General features: G+C 40.5%; 1 long non-coding RNA gene across 1 annotated transcript in view; it reads right to left on the reverse strand.

The window, feature by feature from the left end:
* The window catches only part of LOC108701058, a 170,702-nt gene that overhangs the window by 55,441 nt on the left and 97,656 nt on the right, over positions 1-17,605 (reverse strand). The window contains exon 2 of the long non-coding RNA XR_005964103.1: positions 12,614-12,783. This is a non-coding gene — a long non-coding RNA (uncharacterized LOC108701058). The remainder of the gene's footprint in view (positions 1-12,613; positions 12,784-17,605) is intronic.

Raw genomic sequence — 17,605 nt, forward strand, 5'->3', positions numbered from 1 at the left:
CTGAAGTTGCACTGGCCAATGTGGTATACTGGCAGCTGAAATTTCAAACATGTCCGACCATCTGTGATATGATAAGATAGCAGGATTCATGTTTAAAGCTGCAACCAACCAGCTGGCCAGGCAGAATGGTTAAAATCACCCAAGCTTACAGGTAGTCGTAAAACACACTGATTGGCCCAATTCTGAACCAACCATCGATGCCCCTGCAAGCAGTTTGCACAGACTGACTATTGATCTACACTACACAGTGCAAGATTGGTGGATGGACGTGCCCCCGGTAGAGCCAGAAGAAAGAGGAGTTACAGCTTCATTTCTGCTCATTCAGGCCATTGGCTAAACAAATATATCACTGCCATTGTGATTCCCATTTTCATAATATGACAGTTCAGTCAATGTCTTGAGTTCACTAAAGATCCAGTCCAGGTGTTGTGACAAGCCACATTTATCTATCCTTTATGTGCAATGAACAATACCCTACAACAGACTTATACAGTACATGTATGTGGGAGATTGGAAATGTTTCCTTGCTTTGTTGGATAGATTTTCTTGTACAAAAAAAAAAAATATATACTTGTTACTGAACAGCAACTTCAACTTATTTGCTGATGTTACGTAAAACCCACTGCAAGTAAAGGAGCAAGGTCTTCTATTTGGGCTAATACTTAATCATTGGCTAAATAATAACAGTTACATTCTTTGGGATCGCATGGGACCTGCATGACCGTTCCCACTAAGCACACACAGTGAACTCATGCAAATAAATGTTTAAGCCTAAAGTCTCTTACCTGAAAATAACTGTTTAACCCCCCATGCTATTTTCAATTCACTGCTTTCCATACTACAAACCCAAAGTACACTGAATGAGTTCACAATTTGTATATAACAATAAAGGAACACAAGGGCTCAAGTACAAATGCAGGGCAATGTTTGAAAATTGCAAAACAGCATTTTCCCCAGAATTCCAGCTGCAGCTTGCATGAGATGCAACAATATAAATGCAAATTAGCTTCTATTTTGGAAAATTGTGCACAAATTGCACCACAAGTATACAAAACAAAGCATAAGAGTTGCATGGCAAATATGGACACAACTAACTTCGCATTCCAGCTGCCGCTAATTCCCTTGCATAATTGCATACAAATGTGCAACATCATCAGCAAAGACTGGACAAGCACTTTGGGGGGAGAGCTAGAGCACTAAGGGGGTGCAAGAGAATGCCTTTGCTGGCAGAAAAAGTTGGACAAAGGGGGTGGGGTGATGATGCCGGGGGAGATGGTGACGTTGAAAGTGGAACTGGGTCATCATGGCGCATAGTGGTGACATTTGGGGGTGGTCTCGATGTTGTGGGCAGGGCTCTTATGTCACATGGCTTGATGGAATATTGTCTGGACAGCCCCTTGAAACCCTGGTTTTCTAATTAGCAAGGTGGCAACTCTAGGGGACCTACTTCACAGTTTGGGGGAACCTATGCTCTAGATCAGGAGTCCCTAACTTTTTAGTACCGAGAGCCATATTCAAATGTAAAAATAGATGGGGATCAACATAAGCATGAAAAATGTATGCCAAATACATGAAGTGCTGTGATTAGCTTTTGGTAGCCCCTATGTGGACTGGTAGCCTACAGGAGGCTCTGTTTGGAAGTTCATCTGTTTATGCAACCAAAACTTGCCTCCAAGTCAGGAATTCAAACATAAGTACTGGGTGCAACATCCACTGGGTGCAACATCCAAGAGGTTGGTGAGCAGTATGTTGCTCACAAGCTACTGGTTGGGGATCACTTCTCTAAATGCTGCCTTAAGTTTCAGCCTCCAGAATTACTGGGACATTATTACATATCAACTTATAAATGAAAACTATATTAACTTAATGCAAATAGATTAACTAGTGTTCTGTTTGACTAACCTTTTACTTAGGTGGATTGACCAGATATCAACCAAACAGGTCCAGACTGAGAGTTAAAATAAGGCCTGGCATTTTAGGTACACAGAGGCCCAATCAGCCCACACAGAGGCCCAAACAGCCCCCACCAGTCCACTCAATACTGATTTTCTATGGCACCTTAAAGCAGCCCCTCTGGCATTTGCCAGAACCCACAGATTGCCAGTCCGGGCCTGCAACCAAATCAGTGTGTGTATGGCCATGGTTAGACTCTCTTTTGGGTGGGTGTGATAGTGTAATGGCTTATTTAAGTACACTGCTATAAAGATGTTGGATGTCTCAAATGCTATAACCGTTACATATTATGAAGGGGTGGGCAATCAGTAGAAAAGATGACAGTACTCTAAACACTGTTTGATAATTGTACCATTGACTTATATGTTCAGTGTTCCCCAAAATGACCTCACTGACACATTCCCACACCCAAGTGGCAGAGAAGGCCCCTCTAGATTAGATCTTGCCATAACATGGCCGTTCTATCAGCCTCTCTCTCTCTTTCTCTCTCAGTGCATCTAGTAATTCTCTTAATACTCGGATGAAATATAGCATAGCAGAGTCATTTATCTTGGATAGATTTTTAGGTGATAATTACCGAGCTGGAGACACGGTCAAAGCTGGAAGAGCCACTTCAGTGATTAAAGCGTGGCAAGATGCTGCAGGCCGTCTCAGCGCTCTGCTATAAAAGGCTTCAAGCACACATACACAAATAAGCTATTAAGGGGTTTCTCAGCGTAATGCAATTATTACGGCGGTATAATTGAATGGGGAAACCATTGATCTGAAGTAAGGAAGGAAATTGCTCTTTTCATTGTGCGGCGGTGAATATGGGAGTATTAATGGGCACAATGACTGCTCGCTTCAGATGTGGATGTATGAAACTAAACACCCGTATCTGTGCTAACATTATGTTAATACCATTCAGCGCCATATCTCCCGGCTCTGCCAGCAAAATATCATTTCGCCCCCAATCAATTGGCATTGCGGCAAACTCTGTTTAGAGGGACCCAGTTTTCTCTGGCATGTGCTAATGATGGAAAGGTTCCATTATTCCCATACATTTTATTATTATACATGTGTATCTTAATGGCATGCTTACGGTCATAAAGGCTCCTCCTCTTCCTTTCTGAAACCCTTATATTTATTAGCCATAATCCCTTGTCTATAGATTTGAGTCTGACGTTTTTATTTCTACACAGTCCCTTAATCAACCTTGTACTAATAGCAATAGACCTGTATTTTCTCCCTTTAGTGTTGGATTGGCCCACAGGGATGCCAAAAAAAAACTACCTGAGGGCTCAGATGTCAGTGGGACATCCTTCTCACACAGCTATTTGCCTTGTATGCCTTTCTCATGCACATTCCTAATTTCTATATGAGAACAGAGGGGAAATGTTGAACCAGAAACAGTAGCTTGCTTTTTTTCAAGGAACTGTCTGGTTCAATCAAAACCTGCACCAAGGTATGCAAAAACAACTTCCATCAAACTGTGCATTGTATCACATCATAGCCCTGCCCATAAATTCACTGACCCGTCCCCATCATTGGCCTGATGCCATGGTTCCACCACTATGTTAATGTCCATTCCTCCTTGTCTGACTTTTGCTGCTGCAAATGTGGCAACTGTCCAGAACACTACTTTCTGCTTTTCAGCTCTCTTGGTTTCCACTGATTGGTTTCCATGCAGTAACCAATCAGTGACTTGGGAGGGGGGGGCACATGGTCATAACTGTTTTTGAATCTGAGCTGCATGCTAAGGATCAATTGCAAACTCACTGAACAGTTATGTCCCATGTGGGCCCCCTTCAAGTAGCTGACTAACTCAGAGTTAGAGAGCTGAAAAGCAGGAAGTAGTGTTCTGGCTATTATGTTAGACATCCAGTCACTCCAGACTTTATACATTACATTTCTGCCTAACTAACTATATTAGAAACATTTTTTATTTTGCACAGCCTATCTATTTACCCACTTTTTATTTTTACACTGAACTGTTCCTTTAAAGCTACGTAATGTATCTGCCAGTAGAACGTGGTGCTAGATGGCTGTGAGTAGAGTGAGAAGGCACAGGTAGTGATTGTATCATACAATATGACAGTGATTCCATAACTATGGAGCTATTGCTGCAGGCACAGGACACACAGAGAAATGACCTTTGAATGTAAATAAAACATTTCCACATTATGGCGTTACATCACCCAGACCCATCAAGCATCAGATAATACACCAGGTGGTCCCTATTGCACAGCATAGAGGCTCTTTGTTCAGCACTAAGTCTACAGTACACATTCATTGTGAGCAGCAGTTATTATCACACCTGTGAGCTCACTATTATACGAAGCATTGTTAGCGGTAACTTTCCCTTAGGCAAAAACGCCAATGACTGTGAATTGTCCTACAAATCAGTTCAAACGATTGATTTATTAAAAAAAAAAATCTAACCTTGCTAAAACAATTCTCCCACCTCTGCTCCCCGGAGAATAATATGAACGTATCATGACCCCATGCTTGTACATTGCAGTTTGCCTCTGAAATCTGTCGGAAAGGTGACTGCGCACCTTGGTCTCCCTGTGCCTTTAATCCCTGCAGATGTTTGGTTCTACTGTGAGAACATGTTGTTGAAGTGGAAGAACTGAAGCGTGCATGGGTTATTGCTCTCCTTTCATGGGAATGCTCTGGGCATGCTGAGTTATAGGGGTATCAGGTAGCTGAATTACTAACTGTGGCATATCTTGTTCTTAGTGCCACATGCTGGTTCTTTCTGTCAGGTCTTAAAGGCAGCATAGAGGCACTTTATGTAATACTTGTTGTGTTTTGGTAGCCTAGGATGAGTAGAGAATAACAGTGCTTTATTAGCAGGTTCATGCAGCCATTACACATCAACAGTAGCTTTACTCTTACAACACAAGCTGTATAGAAAGTACTGTGCACAACTCATGTGCACAGTGACACCTAGAGGCCATTTGTATAAACACCACAATACTCATATTCCCGGAGCTTGCAGTATTTGGTATCCATATCCCTACACAAAAGCCATGTTCTTTAAGCAGTACACATCTTTTTAATTTCAGTATCATTATAAGCTATGCATGGATGCAGATTCTGTACAGGCTCTTTAAATCAATCTGTTGACCAAAGTCATGGAAAACTGGGTAATAAGCACCTTTGCTATATTATATGGAAGGAAGGCTCTAAAAAGGGACAATAAAGCTAGCCATGTAAACAAAGGTCCATATATGGTTTAGCCCTTAGGCCAAGAATCAGATCAAAAAGTGGCAAATGAAGCGTATTTGAGAGAAGACCCCATAAATAGCCTGGCTGCAGAACCCCAGCCAGATATTGGTCAGGCACACCATCATTTTGGCCCTTGACCTGGAAATATTGTATAAACCCACAGACACCCCTTATAGGTTCCTTAAAGGAACAGTAACACCACAAAAATGAAAGTGTTTTAAAGTAATGACAATATCATGTAGTGTTGCCCTGCACTGGTAAAACTGATCTGTTTGCTTCAGAAACACTACTATAGTTCATATAAACAAGCTGATGTGTAGCAATGGCGGAAATTGAAAAAAGGCTATATGGCACAGGTTAAATCAGGAGTGGCCATACTTTAAAAATGTGAGGTCTACTTCTAGAGATGTTGTGCCATTATGATCTACATCCATAAAAGCATTGTTAGCATTCTGTTCCATGGAAAATATTACTTAAATATTATATTGATTTATGAGTTCATTTTTATTGCTATATTTAACAATATTACTAAATTACTTTCCTATTTCATGTTTTTCATTCAACTATTCATTATGTGATCTTCACATAATAAATATCTGAATGAAAAACATGAAATAGGAAAGTAATTTAGTCAAGTTGTTTGCCGACAGTGTCTTGAGATCTACTGATCACTAGCTAAAGGTCTACTGGTGGATCCCGCTCTACCTTTTGGGCACCCCTGGGTTAAATAGTGGATGACACCATTATGTTCTACAGAGCTTATCTGCTGTGTAACCTGAGCCTTTTCTCCTTTGAATGGCTGCCCCCATTGCTACACAGCAGATCATTTATATAAACAAGTAGTAGTGTTTCTGAAGCAAACACAGCAGATTTACCAGTGCAGGGCAACACTGCATTATATTTTTATTACTTTAAAACACTTTCATTATTTGATGTTACGGTTCCTTAAAGTACAAGGAAATAAATCCCATTGCCTTTACCCCAAAAGAGATACAATAGAGCAAACCTTTCTGCTTCAAAATTCAGTGTCATAAGCCACTAGCCAAAGCCTGTTTTCACATGAAAAATACAAAATGGGAGATAAGAGCTAGCCTGATGTCACTTCCCATGGCATACTATAGTCTTCCACTATAATGATACACAAGAATGGCTATATCCAATTATTGTACCCTGGCCTCATTATCAATTACTGCACCCCATCAAGTCAACGTCAATCACAAAATAATGTGCGGGAGGAGAGAGCTGTAGCGTATTGATTGAATTAAGAAGGGGCTAAGCTAAAGCCATATGGAGTGAAGAAAAAAAAAACATATTTCATTGAACTGTGTGTAAGAGACCATATGCTACGACGAATGCAATCGAGCCTCGGTGGATAGCCCCAGCAGTTCACATTCTGTCACTACTTCCATGCTGCCATACCATGCTCATTTTATTTGCCCTGGAGCATTTAGTGTTTGTGAATGTACTAAGGTGCCCCGAGAAGGCTGACAGCTTCTCCAGGGTGTATGAAACCAGCAGCGGGACTTCTCAAGGACACAGCTGTTGAACAGGGACCTCGCAGCAGAACATCTGGAGTCCAGACTGTAGATTGGTGGAAGGACAGTGGTCACCTTGGGGATTCCACCTGGCCCGATGTTCTTTCAGTTGCTCCAGCCAAACCAGGTCACGGGATAGACTGCTTGTATGGGAGCATATTTACTTTGTGTTAAACACATTTTATGTCAATTAGAAAACAGCAGCAAAAGTATCCCCTGAGGTCCGGGAGCGATATGGCAACAGAATCATATTATATAGAGAGTTTTGTGGAGTTAAAGGAGTTATTGATTTTGTAGTGCTTTCCATGTTTACATTAAGCACATCCGTGATATGGTGATGGTGGTGGGGGCAGCAGTATAAATGTGCAAGGCCTCTGCACACACACACCTACTAAAGAATTTGGGGCAAATTATAAAGGAAATGTAACTTTAAGATTCTTCGCATTAATTACAAATGCTCAATGAATTTAAAGTTTATTTGAAAATCTAATTGCTTTTGAAAACAGTTTGTCTGTCCTTTGCTATTGTCAGGCCTGACAGTTCTTAAAAAAACTGTTACAGCAGCCAAAACAATGCCACATATGTTGATAAATGAAGTATTTAGGCTCAATTCTGCCCTAGGCACCAAACCTTAGCCCACCATTTTGCTGCAAAACCAGTGAACTGGGGTATGGGGTTTTAGTGCTCTTACCATTTAGGCACTTAAGGGCCACCCCCCTAGGCAGTTGCATGTCTGAGTGCATTGCCTTATGGCAACTTACAGCAGCCACTCTGGCATTTGCCAGAACTCACAGATTGCCAGTCCGGGCCTGAATAGAGTGTAATGGTAAGGTGGGTATTTGGTGCTTAAATAACAAGGACCAGATTTTCTACCATGGCACATCAATTTATAAGAGAGAGTTGTTAAACTATAGGACAAGATTTCACATTATCACTGAATATTACCTGGATTGTGTTGAATCTGGAGCTCTACAGAAGCATAACATAATGTTTATGTATCATATAAAGTGTTATATAGTGTGTAATTTTAAGTTATATTTGGTAAAATGAGTGTTCACAGTTTCTGCTTCAAGTAATAATTCCGTAAACGCATTGCTGACTTAATTACTGTTTGGGTGTTTTGTCCGAAAAAGCCTCAGACATGAGCCGCGTCTGACACGGATCTGCGCAACTGACTCTCAGGGAAGAGGGAATGAGCTTGTCGGGACGGGCAGGTCCCTGCCACCCTCCAATCATTTCACGCAGTAAATCCCGCTGCCCTGTATTCAGCACGTCGTTAACTGCTGCCCTACAATTAGCAGGTCTCTTTTTTGATAGTGTATCTAGAGCTGACAAGCAGGGAGTGATTCTAGGGGATTATGTAGCCTTTTGTACAAATAAAAATGTATTGCGGAAGAGGGAATTGCAACTTTCAGAAACACTAACCTCAATTTTCTATTGTCAGACATAATAGCTCCCCTGCAATTTAAAACTATTTTTTTACTCTTTTATATGAATATACAATATAATATGCAAAATGCTGATTGATGGATTTCCTCTGATCACCCAAAACCATGGACCTACCCTTTCTGTAGAGTTAGATCTTGCCAGCCCCACTGATAAATAGTATCATACCTCCTGGGGTATTGTGGCTGGGCAATGTGGCCCACCTTAGATATGTCTAAACTGTTTGCATATCTGTCTATTGGAGCTCTCTATATGAGGCATTTTTAGAGCAATGACCCATGGGACAGTTTGTCGTCTGCCAGACAGTATCGGACTGGGGGGTCGAACAGGAGAGCAGTTCACCCCCTGCTTGTGTGGGGCTGAAAAAGTTGCAGCCGCTGCAGAATGCTCCCTATAGATCCAAGTGAAGTAACAGGCCTAGGGTGGTGAGGTTCAAGAGGGCTGGGGCCAACCAACTGTAGCCTTATAATACATAGCTAAGACACAACGAAGATTTATATTACAGCCACAGGTCATTTTTAGTGACAAAAATAACCAAAACATAGTGGATCCCTAACTTTTTACTGTCAAAATTCTTCTGGTACTAGCAGTGGAGCATAGATATACAATTCCATAACTCTGCTGGACAATCTGCCCTGCACCAGAGGAAGCAGAAGACCTTATTGTATATCGGGTGAAAGGTACGGTGTCTATTGTATTTCTTTTATATATGGACAGTGATGGACATGAAAATCAGATTTCTAGCTCCCTATATAATTAGTATACGCTGGTCCAACTCGCATGCACTCTGCTGGGGGGCTACTGGTGTGCGGATAATGTGATATGTCCAGAATCGATGGAAGCAAATAGCAGTGCTATGGGAATCAGCAGCTACAACTATCGGGGATTGCAAACAAAGACATCCAAAGAAACTAGGCCTGGGGAGTGCACAATACAAAGGTGTAGATTGGCTACTGACCTGTGTTTTTCCTGCAGAGTGCAGTTACACAGCTTGGCCACAGCTTACAATCTAATTTGTTTATTAAAGCAACAGAGCAGGAGAGGAAAACCCAGTGAATGCTTTTCTTTCAAAGCATCTTCTCTCCTACACAGTTTCCAGCGAGTTTCCCTTCATATCGTGTTTACAGCAAAAGGGGCCTCGGCATTCTTCCCATACCTATTTTTTGGGGGTAACCACAAGACAGAGACGGGGGGTGAGAAGGAGCGTTATTAGAAGTTTTAGCTCGCAATGTGCCCCCACTAGGGCCTACACCTAAACCTTCTCCCCCCTGCCTGCCCTTCGTAACCCATTTTCAGCAGGAGACATATTTATTAATTAGGAGCTGGTAGCCATGACAACGTCTGGTAATTCCACTTTAATAAGGGTCCTGCAACTTGCCGTGGCACCAGAGAGGCTTGTAACAGCGGCGATTACTTTATCTGCTGATTTGGAAAGCTGGTTGGTGACATGAAAGTGGAGAGATGCAGACTAAGTGGAGAGTGTTGTATACAGATCCTTAACTATTTCCTGCCTTCTGACCCCTTAACAGGCTGATAAGAAAACTAAAGGACTCCTCTCCCAATTTCTAACAGGAGTCAAAAAAGCAAAGAAGAAATTCTCATATGCATATGGGGTATTATTTATATTTGTATTGGTCGCCATATAAAAAACAGAAACTTGTGATACTTTATTGGCTGTACTGGAGCATTGTAGTGCACCTTATGGCTCATGGTACCATTATTATCATTCATAAAGCACCAAAAATTCTGCAGCACTATATGATAGATGTATATATTAAATGTACTGGTTACATACAAATACTGACCGCAACAAGAGACAGCAACAGAGCTTGCACCATTTCGACTAATGACAAGCGGTAGAGCTTTAATCAATGTATCTCAATTCTTCTTACTGTATGTCCAGACCTAATACTATTAAACTATAATCTATGCTTCGATGCAAAGAGTGAACTGTTCATGGTTCATTTTATCTAAGCCATCAGTTCAGTGATAGATAAACTGGAGTTGCCACGAAAAGACTACCCAATATGCAACGGCTATTCAAAAAAAGCAGTCCTTATAGCACCCCATGTATTCTCTGTTTGTCATTTACCTTAAATCAGCAGCAGTCAGTCCTTCGGGTAAAGCCAGATATATATATATATATATATATATATATATATATATATATATATATATATATATATATATATATATATATATATATATATATATATATATATATATATATATATATATATATATATATATATATATATATAGTCAAATACAAGAGTCCTCTGCACTCAACCCATTATCAATATATTTAAAACAGCGACATTTTGTGCATACTGCTACTAAAAAATGCCTTACCCTTTAAACAAAACAGGGATTGTTTGTCCATATATTGCAATATATTTAAGCTGGTCAGCTACGTCAAAGTCATCCCATATCTGCCCAGTCCTATGCTCAATTTTATCTGATTCATTAAGAATTCTATTGCTTCATTATACATTTTACAAAGGGACTAGATTTTACCTGCAACTTACTTGCTGCTTTCAAAGTAAACCTCCATACTTGGCTGCCTTTTTATTAGACACCAGTGTGATCACCTGACTATAGCTGGGAAGGGTGGGAGCTACAACTTGGAGCTGGTCACTGCTCCTGTATAACTATAACAAACAAGGGAAAGTTGTGCTCACCACTATTTTTTAAAACCATTAGGCGGGGGTGCAATGAGGCTGTGACCACAAAATACATATAGTCAAATACAAGAGGTCCTCTGCACTCAACCCATTATCAATATATTTAAGACAGCGACATTTTGTGCATACTGCTACTAAAAAATGCCTTACCCTTTAAACCATATATAAATATATACTGTATTGCTTTTGATGCCTATGGAAGTATAAGCAGATTGGACAGTAACACTTAGGCACCTTTTGTTTCTACTTACTATTTCTGTTGTATAAATAACAGAAGAGCAGGTATTAACCCTTTTCATGCTTCCAGTTGTCTCTCTCACTATATATAAGGCACCTATTTAGTGAAACACAGGCAGTAACCCTTCCAACACTGTCCCTATAAAGTTTACAATAAAAAAAACAAAAACCCTATAAATTAGGCACCTATCTATTACTGGCCATCCCTATTTCTGTAAAGAATATAAAACACAGAGTAGGCAGAAACCCTTCCAACATGTCTCCCTTGTCTCTGTCCCTATATATTAGGCAGGGCCACCATCAGAAATCATAAGGCCTCATACTGCAACATTTTCTGGGTCCCCCTGGTCCCCAGATCCCGTCCCCAAGCCCCACACCACAGTAAAAAGCCCACACAGACACCAGCACTAAAAAAGCTAAACCCCCTCACTCACACGTTGTAAAAAGTCATTGGTGGTCAGGGCCCCCTTATAATTTAAAGAAAAATTGGTGGCCAGGATCCCACATAAAAGTTTTTTTAAATAAAATTGGTGGTGTTTTCACGGCTTCAGGACTTCAACTTTGGGTATTTTTGTGGCTTCGGGTCTTCAGCACTGCATGAACTTTCCAGCACTTTAGGACAGGGCCAGTACAGCTGTACCCCCTGTACACCCATGATGGCGGCCCTGATATTAGGTGCCTATCTGTTGCTACATAATGCTATTTCTGAAGGAGAAATGAAAAGAAAGCAGGTAGTAATCCTCCCACCATTTCATCATGTCTCTGTCCTATGCTTAAAACCATTTCATCCTTGTTTCTGTCCCACGCTTAGGCTTAGTCCACACCTGGCAATTCGGGGAGATTTAGCGCCCTGTTGACTAATCGCCTCTTCTTTGAGGCTACTAATCTCCCCAAACTGCTGCTTCTTCTCCTGCGCCGGCTGTAATGAGAGTCGCCTGCGTTATGACACATGCGGCGCTTCGTTTTTGTCCTTGTATTTTACCCAATGCGGATGCCTATAATATAGTCTGATAGACAAAACACCATCCCTGCCCCTTGCTAGTATAACCCGGTGCACAGGGCAATGCCAATCTGATGAAATTTGAGACCATAAGATAAATCCATGAAATATTTCCCTTCACCGCTTTAAGTTGCTTCTGCTATAGAATTCCTTTCTGCCGCAGAACAGAAAAAAACAAGCAAGTGCCTTGTGACGCTGATAATATGGGGCCTCCTCCTTGTAAATACCTTTCCAGCATTACAGTCCTGCTAGGTTTATAGGGAGAGAGGTAAATAAATCCTACATCTGCCTTAGATGAGTTATTAAGTCTGATTATTTAAGGGATGGGGAACCCTGCAGAAGATTTCCATAGGCTGGCTAGCAGCACTATCATTTAGCTAAGTAGACTGCTGTAATATCAAGGAGCAGTAAAGCTTAATTACAAATTCCTCTTCTATGAAAAGCAATGTCATCAATATTTAAAGTACAGTAAAACTCTAATATATGTAGGCTGGAAATAGAGAATGTAAATGTTTTACAAATGCTATGTGTGCTGCGTTACTCACCTTATTGCACTGAGGCTTGTTTTGTTTCTCCTTGGGGAAATGTTGTGGCCCCCTCGTGAATGCAATGTTTTTCTTTTTCCAATAAGTGGAGCTGCTGGGACATCTGACCAGAGACATGATTGCAAACTGACAGCCCCTCGGTGATTAGGAAGCAGGGTTCAGCGAACGGACTGGAAGAGAATGACAGTATTAGGACCTAATTATTTGCATGCCTCCACTAGGGTTGTCTTTATATACTCAAGCGTTAACTACTGCTTTAATACACCAAAAGTTTACCTTTATATAGTGATTATGTACATTATTACTACAATGGAAGCCGACATGTTAGCCTTAAAGGGGTGGTTCACCTTTAAGTTGAAGTTAAGCTATGTAATAGAATAACTAATTCTAAGCAATGATTTAGTTGGCCTTTATTTTTTTATTATATATATTTTTAATTATTTGTCTTCTTCTTCTGGCTCTTTCCAGCTTTCAAATTGGGGGCACTGACCCCATCTAAAAACAAATGCTCAGTAAGGCTACAAATTTATTGTTATTGCTACTTTTTATTACTTATCTTTTTAATTAGGCCTCTCCTCAGAGTTATCAACCTAGGAAGAAGCACGGTGGGCACCCATACAGCGCAGAAGCCACAAGCACATTTGCTCTCCTGAAGCCGATGAATGCTACTATACATGTGTGCATGCTCTACATGACGTCACTGAATGATGTCTGCACACACAGGCCCAGAATTGAAAGGGAACCTTTTAAAAACATCAAGAGAATGCTTGAATGCTGTAGGATGATGGTTAACACCCCCCACAATTAGGGCTCTGTTTAGGATAATTTGGACCCTAGAAACAAGATTGCTGAAACTGCAAACTGGAGAGCTGCTGAATAAAAAGCTAAACGCCAACTCAGAAACCACGTATAAAAAATGAAACTCAATTACAAATTGTCTCAGAATATAACTCTCTCTACATCATACCTAAAGCTAATTTAAGGGCAGAGACACACACTCAGATTCGGGGGGTTTGGTCGCCTATCGACAAATCTCCTCTTCTTCAGGGCGACTAATCTCCCCAAACTGGGGACTAGAATGTAAATCGCCGGCGAGATGGCAATTGTTGTGCTTCGTTTTCCGAAGTTGCCTCACGAGGAAACTTCGGAAAACAAAGTACCCAGAGTGACATCCCGCCGACGATTTAAATTCTAGCCAGTGGGAGGCAATTCGGGGAAATTAGTCGCCCCCCGAATCTGAGCGTGTGTCTCTGCCCTAAAGGTGAACACCTTTAATTAATAGAAAATGTTTTATTGTTGTTGCCATAAGGTGAGGTGAGTAGACAGCGTTTGTAACATTAACAGCAGCACTTCCTGTTGTGAGATTAAACAGGAAGTCTCACTCTTCTACTGCAGAATACTACAGAACACAGCATGTGATGTAATAACCAACAAGATGTTTGTTTTCAAAAGGCTAACCCCTCGATGCTACCTGTTGATTGGTTGCTATGGCTTACTAGACTTATAGCATACTTTGCACCTTTCTTTATTATGTTACCCGTTTCTTTCTGTCATACGAAAGAAAGCCTGATGCTTCCCAGGCTGCCACAAAGCTCATGTCTTTCGATTAGTAGCGTTAAAGGAACAGTAACACCAAAAAATTTAAGTGATTTAAAGTAATGACAATATTATGTAGTGTTGCCCTGCACTGGTAAAACTAATCTGTTTGCTTCAGAAACACTACTATAGTACATATAAACAAGCTGCTGTGTAGCAATGGCGGAAATTGAAAAAAGGCTATATGGCACAGGTTAAATAGTGGACAGATAACAATATTATATTCTACAGAGCTTATCTGCTGTCTGCTGTGTAATTTAAGCCTTTTCTCCTTAATGGCTGTCCCATTGCTACACAGCAGCTTGTTTATATAAACAATAGTAGTGTTTCTGAAGCAAACACATCAGTTTTACCAGCGCAGGGGGACACTAGATGATATTTTTATTATTTTGAAACACTTTTATATTTTGATGTCACTGTTCCTTTAAGGCAGGCAGATGTACAAACCGCACTATAACTGTCAGCCCATTCTCCTTAAGGGGTGGTTCACCTTTAAGTTACCTTTTAGTGTGTCAAGTATGCTGTATTTTTTGTAGTTTGAATTATTTAACGTATTCTTATGACTCTTTCCAGATTTCACATAGAGGTCATTGACCCCATCTAAAAAACAAATACTCCGTAAAGCTACAAATTTATCAATACTGGTACTTTTGACTACTCATCTATCTATTCAAGTCCTCTCCTATTCATATTCCAGTCTCTTATTCAAATCAAAATCTTATTCAAATCAATGAGTGGTTGCTTGGGTACTTTGGACCCTAACAACGAGATTGTTGATATTACAAACTGGAGAACTGCTGAATAAAAAGCTAAATAACTCAAAGACCACAAATAATAAAAAAAAATAAAAGCCAATTGTAAATTGTCTCAGAATATCCCTCTCTATATCATATTAAAAGTTAATTTAAAGGAAAACAACCCCTTTAATTTGGCAGGCCTCACAGGCAAGAAGCAGATCTCAGCAGTATTGTGAGGAATCGGAGAAACAGAATTAAAAAGTTTTGTAAAAGTGTCAGTCCAAATCCACAGGACATGAAACATGCTGGCAAGGCCTAAAAGTCCTCCTTGCTGAAAGTGCATTGCTATACCAGCAGCCCTCTAAGAGAAAATAGCTTCCTATACCTCTGCAGCTCTGTGCTGCTCCATCTTTGTGGGTGTCCGTGGCTGATTCTGCATTCAAATGTGAACTCTGAGGCCATATTTAATTCTGCATCTAAATCAGGGCAAAAAACCTCAATATCCTTTTTTTTTTTTTTTTTTTATAAAGTTCAGGTTTTCAGATTTTATAAATTGTATCGATATACTAGCAATCTATAGTAATAGCAGAATGGAGGCTCAGATTTTACTTGCTTTATAGCTGATGTACCTACCGGCTTGTGCAGCTGCCCCAGAGAGATAGTACATTTTTCTAAACAACATTATTTTTGGCACTTTTCTTCCCATTATCAAGTATCTGGAACCTGCTTATTTCCATCTTCCAAGGCATGTTCTCTCGTTCTTCGGTCTCTGAAATGTTTCCCCTTCGCGAACACATTTTGCATCACCCCTGCCCTTATTCTTCTCAAAGTCCAAAATATACAACTATAAAGAGAGAAGATTTCTCAGTTCTATTCACAGATGCCAGTTGGCTTTGGCTCAAGCAGCAACCCAAGACAAATAGCCAAGGAAGGTGATACCCAGACTCCAACAAATTACATTGCCTTGCGCTTTCCAGACCCACGCTTCTAAAAAAAAATTAACATTTCGCCTAACTTTCTAGAGCACTCAAAAGAATGAGGCACTTTGTTATCTGACCATGGCTTTTAGCAATGAATCTTAATGCAGTACAGGCATTATTTAACTTGCACCTCACCAGCTGCTATTAAAGTCCCTGCATAGGTGCTGGGAATTGCACTACAGGGAAGCAGGCTAAACCTGGTATGTTAAAACAAATGACATAAAATGTAATATTACTTCCTCATAATATATCAACATAGAAATTAGGATATCCGGTTAATTGTAGTGACTGATATACTTTATCTCCCACTATTTTATTTTCTTTTATATACTTATTATATTTATGAAACAGGAACTAGACAATTAAGGGTTTGCAATAAATCACTGACCTTTTCTGTTTTTTTATAGGGTGGGCTGCAAATGCTAGGTGTACACCTAAAACAAAATGCACACAATTGCAAATTGGCACAGACCTCTATTGCCTGAATGACAAATAGATGTTGTGCAATATCCTGCTCGGAGGGCAGAAGAAGTGAAAATGGGAAGACAGACATGTTAACGGGTAAAAGTGCACAAAGTGTTTGGTATCCAGGAGAATAAAACATACTCAGCCCATGAGTCCACACAGCTGCTTACAGTAGAAACCCTGACTTTGGCAGAAAAGCCACAGGCCGTTGAAGGTCAGAAGTAACCTGCCTGTGGCTAATGTGAGTCAGATTTCCCAATGGCAACTAAATGCTAAGGAAAGTTACCTTGTGCGTTCCCCATCCACAGTGCTCACTACTGAATGCACTCAATGGTGTGGCTTATGGTGGGCAAGGAGAGAAGCACCTGTCATGACAGACTTAGTGATTGGTTGCTCAGGAATCAACTGCTGACCTGCGTGCAGTCAGATCATTCAGGTAGCACAGTGGGTTATTCTTCATCTATGGGTTGAGTTCTAAACAGAGGGTCTCCATGCTGTTTAAGAAAGGTCCCCACGGTCTTATCAATCATGTAAAATTTCTTCCTTCAACAGAAAATTGTAATGAAAATGAGGTGTAAAACTGGTTGCAAAACAATTTGTAGGTTGCAAAGCTGATTCCCCAAATTAACTTGGGTGCCCAAAGGTAAAGGATAAGAAACACTGATGTAGCACTTCTGATAAGTGATGACCCCATGCCATAAATCCTCTCCTATTATTCTCTTTTAAGTCTTAATATGGTGCTATATGGCCAGATTTGCTTGGATCTGAGCCTGATTTAGCCACCCTTGTGCTGGGCCACAATCAGATCACCTATTGGGACATACAGAGAACTGTCAGATGAGAACCATGTCAGATCGCTGTTGTATTCCTCGTCCATCTGAATTTTCAAACATCTGGCCTATTTTCAGGCAGATATCAGTTGGCCAGGCCTCATAAATGGGCAAATAAGTTACTGAATTGTCCAGAAAGGATAGTCATCAGCTTTTGTTGGCGAGTGAATGACTACATTTATACCAGTATAGCTAGGACAGGGGTTATTAAAGTTACTGATACCCACAGCAAAAACATTTTTAGGGCTCCCTGCCCATTAAACCTGTCAATGATCAATATTACACAAATAAATTGTGAATTATTCAGGACCCACAAACTAACAGTCTGACCTGCTTTCATGTATTCAGCCTCTGCAGGGAAACCACCATTGTAATGAAAAACCT

The sequence above is a fragment of the Xenopus laevis genome, chromosome 9_10L (genome assembly GCF_017654675.1).
Source record: "Xenopus laevis strain J_2021 chromosome 9_10L, Xenopus_laevis_v10.1, whole genome shotgun sequence".
Taxonomy (NCBI): Eukaryota; Metazoa; Chordata; class Amphibia; order Anura; family Pipidae; genus Xenopus; species Xenopus laevis.